The 8,789-nt window shown below is 42.4% G+C and overlaps 1 protein-coding gene across 7 annotated transcripts in view; it reads left to right on the top strand.

The window, feature by feature from the left end:
- The first annotated feature begins 914 nt into the window (after window positions 1-914).
- The window catches only part of HERC1 (HECT and RLD domain containing E3 ubiquitin protein ligase family member 1), a 205,222-nt gene continuing 197,347 nt past the window's right edge, over window positions 915-8,789 (top strand). For all 7 annotated transcript variants that reach the window (XM_054041859.1, XM_054041856.1, XM_054041858.1 and 4 more), the window contains exon 1: window positions 915-1,023. The gene's annotated coding sequence lies outside the window, so the exon portion shown is untranslated. The remainder of the gene's footprint in view (window positions 1,024-8,789) is intronic.

The raw sequence follows: 8,789 nt of genomic DNA, 5'->3' as shown, positions 1-8,789 counted from the left end.
TATTGTGGAGATGAGATGGGTGCACGGAGCACAATATGGGTACACAGAGCATGGCATAGCAGGTGTAAAAGGTGCATGTTGTGCCAGAGGGATTTGTACAGTACAGTGGGAAGATATGGCAGAGGTGCATGATACATGGCACAGCAGTTTGCGTGGTGCACATTGTGGTATGGGGCTTGTGGCACACAGTGCGGTGAGGAGGTGTGAGGGGGTGCACGTCCACAGTGCAACGCACAGGTGTAAGCTGCTGCATTGTGCCATGGGGCTTGTAGTGCACAGAGTGGTGATAGGGATGGGGCAGGCCCCATCGAACAGTGAGGCACAAGGTGCACCCTGTGCATGGGGCTTATGGTGGGGTGTGCTGCACATTGCGCTACAGGGCTCCGGGGATGTGACAGAGGCTATGGGTGCCAGGTGCACACTGTTCAGGGGGGCTCATGCGGGGATGTGGCAGAGGGCATGGCACAGCAGGGGGCGAGGGCACACTACATGGGGCATATGGCGGGATGCCAGATGCGCACTGTGCAGGGGGCTCGTGTGGGGATGTGGCAGAAGGCATGGCACAGCAGGGACCAGTGGCACACTACCTGGGGCATATGGCGGGGTGCCAGGTGCACACTGTGCAGGAGGTGCGGGGGGATGTGGTGACTGTGGGGTGCATGGCACAGCGGGAAACAAGCCGCACGTGGCGCCATGCCGCTCGGCTCGTGGGGGTGTGTCGGGCAGCACATGGAGGCGAGGCGCAGCCTCGGTCGCTGCTACGTGCGGCCCGCCCGGCAGGCTCAGCCCCGACGCAGAAAGGGTGGGACTGCAGGAGCCGCCCCGCCCCCCGGACTCGGGCAGAGGGAAAGCCGCGACCGGGTCTCGCGAGAGTTGGGCGATAGCCCCGCGAGATTCCCGCCGCCTCCCTTCCACGTCATGTTTTCTCTTTGACAAGCTCCCGCCGCTGCGGAAAGATCGCGGCTCTGGGCCGGGACCTGCCACCTCCGGACCCCGACCAGCTGCCGCTCCGCCTGGACCCTGGTAACTGACTCCCTCCGCCCCTGTGTGCGAGCGTCGCGCGGCCCCGCCTCGGCGCGTCCCCGGCAGCGGCGCGGTAGGGAGGCCCGAACCAGGCGAGCCGGGCTGGGAGGGTCGGGGCTCTCAGCGCCGCTTCCGCGGCAGGGTTCAAAGCCCAACTGACTGCCGCCCCCTGTCCGGAGGGGCGGGGGCTGTGCCCCTATGGCGCTGTGGGGGGCGGGAGCTGAGCCCCCTATGGCGCAGGGGGGTGGGGGCAGAAGGGTTAAGCTGTATATAGCGGTGGAGTGAAGGGCAGAAAATGAAGCTAAGCCAAATATTCCCCCCTTCCGCTCCCCAGTTCCTGGGGCTCAGGGAAGGTAGTTTCCCCTTCAGGACTAGAAGTCTCGTCAAGTCTCTTCTTTTAGACAGTATTAAATATAAGGTACCTTTTTGCTGTATGTTGGGATGAGATCCACAACTCCTCTAAGTCTGCACTGCTGCCCCGCCGCCCCCAACTGATTGTAGTATGTGCATTGCCTGTCACTTCCATGTATTTAATTCTGTGTTCTGGGCTGCTCTGGCTGTTGTCATAAAATGAAGGCAGAAATGAATCGTGTACATTTTTGTCAATGACATGTACGACCTTAAGTGTCGTACACATCTCCCGACCTGATGTCTAAGTTGCATAGCACCCTGTGGCTTGTTGGCTGGCTCCCAACTGCAGTAGAGAGAAAGTATCCACATACTTTCATTTCCAAATTATTTTTTTCATGACCTTAGTTGAATGGTGCCCTAATGGCTCACTTTGGCCTGCATGCATCTTTTCCTATGTTCTCTAAATAGGGTGCTTTTTGGGTGTGTTCTAGACATATTTGTCCTCATCTTGCACCCCATTTGGGGGGAGCAGGGTGTTGAGGTGTAGAGTCTCTTTATCCCTGTTGGACCTGTTCTTTTGTGTGTTGATATAATGTACCTGAGCAGGTTGTCCTTTGCTGGACTGCGTAACTCATGAGTAGGGATATGATTTTGTCATATAAATTTTGATTAAATTTTATAGTAGAGGTGCAGGGCAAAAAAATCAAGGAAAGGATGGAGATTGGGGGGGATGAGAGAAGACCCTGACCCTCACCCTACAGAGGCATCTCCTGTATTGCCAGGCTGGGCCAGGTTTCCCTCCTCTGGATGTCCCAATTGGTTGAACCATTTATCCTTGAATCCAGTAGCTGTGGAGTTTACCAATCAATAGCAAGGGTTACTCTGTGCCTGGGAACTTGCCCAGTGTAACCTCTGGTCATACCTGCCTCTTGTGATTGACCTTCTCATTAAGCCAGTTTAAATGCCTCTATGTGGCTATAGTAGAATTTCCTGTTTGAAGGTTGGAAATGATTTACTGAATTTACAAAAAGCCTACAGTGCATGAGTTTTTTTTAAATAGTAGTGATAGGATACATTGTGAAGATCTTTCATCCTGAAGGATCTCAGTTCTTTAGGATTCTAGCTCTATATCATGTAAGTTAGTGTATAAACTTAGTTGTAATACGGAATATTTGAGGCTGAAAAAGCAAAAGTTAAGGTTCATAGTAACCTTAACTTGTCTACATTGTACAAACAGTACCTAATTTATCTCTCAAATACACGTTCCACACTAAAGTGAATAGGAATAGTGCATATAGGAGGACAGAACAGGGACCCACTGGATCTTAAAGTACAATTAATTACTATTCTAAAATACTGTATAGGTGTAATGTAGGTGAGTAATGATTGCTATGAAAATCGTATCTTTACTGCCTGACTTTTGAGCTGTTTAAAAGTGTGACTGACATTAGCTTATGTTTTCATGCATTTCAGTTTTTAGAAGGAGGAAAGAGAAAGGAGACTATCTACTGTTTTCTCTGCATACTACCGTACCTGGAAAGCTTTTGACTACACAGCTGTAGAACCCCACAATGAAACTGGCACAAAAGCGTACAATTCTAAACTTAGTAGCAGTTTCATGCTGCACATGAATATTAATTTTTAAACAATTATAACTGATAGTTTATGTCAATCACTCTTATGTAACTTAAAATTAAAGAAAATCTCTTATCTTTCGGATAATGGATGGAAAGTTTCAGCATAAAAGAACCTTTTTTTTTTGTTAGAAAACTCTCAACAGGACTTGAAAATTGATGACTCCACTAGCTCCAGGCTGATAAAAGATAAGGGGGTGGGAGGAACCAGTGAATTGTAGTGTGTCTGATTTTATTAAAAGACCAGTTCCCCCGCCTCCAGCTGCTGGGTAGAGCAAGGGTAGTACAATTCTTATCACGGTTTTGTCCTGGGACCCTGCTTAGGGGCTTCATCTTTTGTGTCAGCTTCTGGTTAGTATGTGTCTGATAAACTTGAAGCCCTTTCTAGTTATTGGCAGGGAACCCCTTGCTTCCCTTCCCCCAGACTTGGTGTGTGTATGTATATGGCTGGTGTCTCTGCTACTCAACTCTTCTCCCATTCTTCTTGCTGCTACCTTTGGATTTCTGCTACTCCTTTCTGAGTTTCTGTTCTTTGGGTTAGCTCCACCACTTTTAGCTTTTCCCAAAAGCAGCATATTACTTTGAGCTCACTTCCTCCAGTTTTCTATGGGCGGATGGGTTTTTCAAGCCTTGGTTATGAGCAGGTGAAAACGAGATTGGGTGGGATGGGGTTTAATATATTAATGATTTGTAAAATAGGAGTGAACTTGAAGATGACACCAAGTTATTTAGGTTAGTCAAGACTAAAGAACTCCAGAGGGACCTAGAAAACTTAGGTGATGGGCCTCGTGAAGGCAGATGAAATCTTACATTGGTAAGTAGAAGGAATATCTTGAATCGGGATGTCAATAATTAATCCAATATGTACTGGTCTATGGACTAAACCTACTAGCCACTGTGAAAAATACTTGGCATTATGCCTTCAGGATACACCCCCTGCAATTTAAACAAATAAAGAACTCTGTGTAAGTCTGAAAACTTGTCTTTCTTACCAAAAGAAGTTGGTCCAATGAAGATATTACCTCACCCATCTTGTCTCTCTAATATGATCAATATGGCTACAACAGTAGTGCATACAAATAAAACAATTATATATTCTCATTAGGGCTGTCAAGCGATTAAAAAAATTAATCACGATTAATGGCACTGTAAAACAACAACAGAATACCATTTATTTAAATATTTTTGGACTTTTCTACATTTTCAAATATATTTCAATTACAACACAGAATACAAAGTGTACAGTGCTCACTTTATATTTATTTTTGCTTACAAGTATTTGCACTGTAAAAATACAAAAGACAGTATTTTTCAATTCACCTAATACAAGCACTGTAGTCTTTATGATAAAAAGTTGAATTTACAAATATAGAATTATGTACAAAAAAAACTGCATTCAAAAATAAAACAATGTAAAATTTTAGAGCCTGCATGTCCACTCAGTCCTACTTCTTGTTCAGCCAATTGCTCGGACAAAAGTTTGGTAAGATTTGCAGGAGATAATGCTGCCCGCTTCTTGTTTACAATGTCACCTGAAAGTGAGAACTGGCGTTCTCATGGCACCGTAGTAGCTGGCGTTGCAAGATATTTATGTGTTAAAGATTCGTATGTCCCTTCATGCTTCATGCACCATTCCAGGGGACATGCATCCATGCTGATGATGGGTTCTGCTAGATAACGATCCAAAGCAGAGCAGACTGGTGCATGTTCATTTTCATTAGATAACTCAGATGCCACTAGCAGAAGGTTGAGTTTGTTTTTGGATGGTTCGGGTTCTGTAGTTTCTGCATCCAAGCGTTGCTCTTTTAAGACTTCTGAAAGTAAGCTCCACACCTTGTCCCTCTCAGATTTTGGAAGGAACTTCAGATTCTTAAACCTTGGGTCAAGTGCTGTAGCTATCTTTAGAAATCTCACATTGGTACCTTCTTTGTGTTTTGTCAAATCTGCAGTGAAAGTGTTCTTAAAAATGAACAAAATGTGATGAGGCATCGTCCGAGATTATAACATGAAATATATGGCAGTATATTTATAACATTATCAAATTTGTCTCCTCTTTGAATCTTCCTTCTTCTCTCCCATAATTTCTCCGCTGTACTAATCTTTTCTAACATTTTGGAATCAATTGCTCCCTCTTTTGCCCAGCTACTTGCCTCTCCAGACTCCCATTACCCCACATTTTACCAGACAACTAATATAGAACTAAAAATATTAGGTAATGATAAGAAAAATGTTGAGGGCAATGTCCGGGAGAGAAGCCAGAACCCCAGCAACTGGTAGCAGGTGGGAATTTACTAGGGCAGTGGTTCTCAACCAGGGTACGGGTACCCCTGGAGATTCACAGAGATCTTTCAGGGGGTACATCAACTCATCTAAATGTTTGCCTAATTTTACAACAGGCTACATAAAAAGCACTAGCGAAGTCAGTACAAACACAAATTTCATACAGACAATGACTTGTTTATACTGTTCTATATACCATACATTGAAATGTAAGTAAAATATTTATATTCCAATTAATTTATTTTATAATAGGATAAAAATGAGAAAGTAAGCAATTTTTTTCACTAATAGTGTGCTGTGACACTTCTGTATTTTTATGTGTGATTTTTGTAAGTAAATAATTTTTAAATTAGCTGTAACTTGGGATCCGCAAGACAAATCAGATTCCTGAAAGGGGTACAGTAGTCTGGAAAGGTTGAGATCCACTGTATTAGGGTACTGTCCCTTTTTTAACTGAGTCCCCTCTTTGAGTTATGCCCCTCAACCTAGACAAAAATACACATGCAAAAGTGTGCTTGATCGCCTATTTATAAACCCAACAGAGACCTTAACAGAATTTTAATAAAATTACGTACACTTGTAAGTTTTAAATACACAGATACCAAGGTGGATAAAAATCAATGATTTTTTTAAAACCAAAAAAATTAGATTTTTTTGATAAAATGCTTTTTGAGGAAAAAACCTAACTAAAGGTAGTTTTAATTAAGATACATTATGGCTCAAAGATATCTCATCATGGAATAGGGATTATAAATTCTAATTCTATAGTATGAGACAATATATTCATTTAATGTTTAAGAAAAGTTTTGTGAATTAGTTCCAATAGTTCATGGATTAGGGACCCAATCTTATGGGGCTCCAGGGGCTTTTGTATAGATTATTTAGGTTAATCTTTCTATCTACCCAATGGGATTCAGTGCTCAGTCTAGAACATACTATCAGAGATGCTTAGTTTTGCAGTTCTCAAATTGTGGATTTGTGTCTCCAGACATAACATGCTTGTTAACAGCAAAAATGTTTTTAAATAAATAAATAATATATAGGGGTGAGAAATAACAGACCTCAACCCTATTGTCCCTCTGCAAATTTGTGTACAGAGTCAATCCCTTACCTCTCTCTAAAAGTGCAAAGTTTCAAAACATTCAATGACTAGAAGATTGTTAGGGGCGGAATAGATCTGGACAAGAAGAAGTCTGGAGATAAAAGTGAGAAGGGAGGGACAGGCAGTAGAAACAAAAGTGAAACTGTTTGAGCAGCATATTCCAGAAGTCTTGAGGTCTTTCTGAGTATAGGCTTCATTGATTTGAGATCTACCATAGCATTCTCTCACTAGAAGGAAAAACCTAGAATGGCAGCAGGCCGTAAAAGAGACCCAGTTTGGGAATATTTTAATGAAGTTCCTTTACCTGTGGGTAAGACAGGCATGTGTGCAAAATGCAAACAGTGCAACAAAGAAATGCAAGGCCTGGTTGCCCAAATGAAACAACGTCATGAGAAGTGTTCCTTCTCAGGAGGAAGCTGCGTTGAAGTTGATGAAAGCAGCGTGTCTGAACATGCAGGATCTTCAGGTTGGTAAACTTTTTTTATTCATACTTCTTTCTTAAGGATTGCCTGTCTTCCTTCTGGACTATTCTTGAATTCTTGTGTTTGAGCGAACAACACTCTGTTACTCTATGGTACTATCATTTTAGATGCAGTTGTGATTAAAAAATAAATAGCTGAAATAGGCAGATCTTCCTTTTACAATTTCACCTTCAAAGTAGTACTGAGTCAGTGAATGCAATGAGTAATACTAAATGAGCAGTATGGTAATAATAATTAAATAACAGCATTGACTTATTTTGTTTAGGAGAATCCATCCTCAACATACAGGATTCTGAAGACTATCCACCCTCAATATACAGGATTCTGAAGACTATCCACTTTCAAGATCACCATCATTTTCTATAGTTTGAGTTATCTGCCATTGATAGTGTTTCAGTCACATCATGTATGTCACATAGCCACAGTACATCACCTGTCGCAAAAAGGAAAAAAAAATCTCCGTCATCCAGAAACAACCATAGATAAATTTCTGATAAGAACCAGCAGATTACAAAAAGAGGTAATAGATTAAAAAATTGCTTCGTTTGTTTATGCAACAAACTCTCCTTTCTGTATGATTGAGAACCTACACTTCATTAACATGGTTCAGTCATTAAGACCAGGATACAGTCCACCCAACAGAGCAGATGTCACAGGCAAATTGCTGGATAAAGTGTTGTGCAAAAAGTCTAGAGGGTGAAATTGTTAACCTGAGTCTTGATGGGTGGAGCAGTGTCCGCAATGATCCTGTTGTATGTGCTTGTGTGACAACAGAGGAAGGGAATGGCTTCCTTACAGAAACAATTGATACATCAGGAAATGCACACACCACAGAATACTTACAAGAAGTAGCAGTAAAAGCTATAACAAACTATGAAAAAAAATTCAAATGTCTAGTACGCAGTTTGGTCACAGACAATGCTGCAAATGTATCCAAGATGAGAAGAAATTTAGAAGAGGGTGAAGCGAGTCCCAAGCTAATAACATATGGTTGCAGTGCTCATTTGATATACCTCCTAGCCAGAGACTTCAGAAATAAAGGCTAATGTTGTTGAAATGGCAAAATACTTCCGTAACAACCACTTTGCAGCAGCTGCTCTGAAAAAAGTGGGAGGAACCAAGCTAACTCTCCCACAAGACGTGCAATGGAACTCAATAGTGGACTGTTTTGAGCACTATATCAAGAACTGGCCCAATCTGATGGCAGTTTGTGAACAAAATCGTGAAAAAATAGATGGAACTGTCACAGTCAAAGTTCTCGACATTGGGCTTAAGAGAAATGTTGGACACATGCTGAGTACCCTGAAGCCTATTTCTGTAGCCTTGAACAAAATGCAGGAAAATAGCTGTTTTATTGCTGATGCTGTTGAAATTTGGAAGGAACTGAATGAGATCTTAAAAAGAGAAATATCATTGACAGAGTTAAATTACAAACATTAAAAAAACGAATGGGACAAGCACTATCTCCAGCTCATTTTCTTCAAGTATTCTCAGTACTTGGTACCAGGGTCAAACCTTAAATGCTGAAGAAGAGGAGTTGGCTATGACATGGACATCCAGCAGTCATCCCTCCTACATTGCTAATGAGTTCAATGTAATCAAAGTGGCCCATTTCAACCAGTTGACAAGAAGGTGTGAGAATCAGCAGGGGGAAATCAGTTTGATTACATTGAACTCATTAGCACTACAAAAGTCATTTTCCTCCCTTCTTGATAACTATCGAGAATAGCCCACTTCCACCTTAATTGACTTGGCTAGTTAGCACTGACCCCCCACTGATGGGCAACTCCCATCTTCTCATGTGCTGAGTATTTATACCTGCCTCTGTATTTTCCACTCCATACATCTGATGAAGTGGGTTTTAGCCCAGAAAAGCTTATGCCCAAATAAATTTGTTAGTCTCTAAGGTGCCACAAG

This window comes from Malaclemys terrapin, chromosome 10 (assembly GCF_027887155.1).
Source record: "Malaclemys terrapin pileata isolate rMalTer1 chromosome 10, rMalTer1.hap1, whole genome shotgun sequence".
Lineage (NCBI taxonomy): Eukaryota > Metazoa > Chordata > Testudines > Emydidae > Malaclemys > Malaclemys terrapin.
The sequence above is the reverse complement of the archived record's forward strand: the minus strand, read 5'-3'. Positions and strand labels throughout refer to the sequence as shown.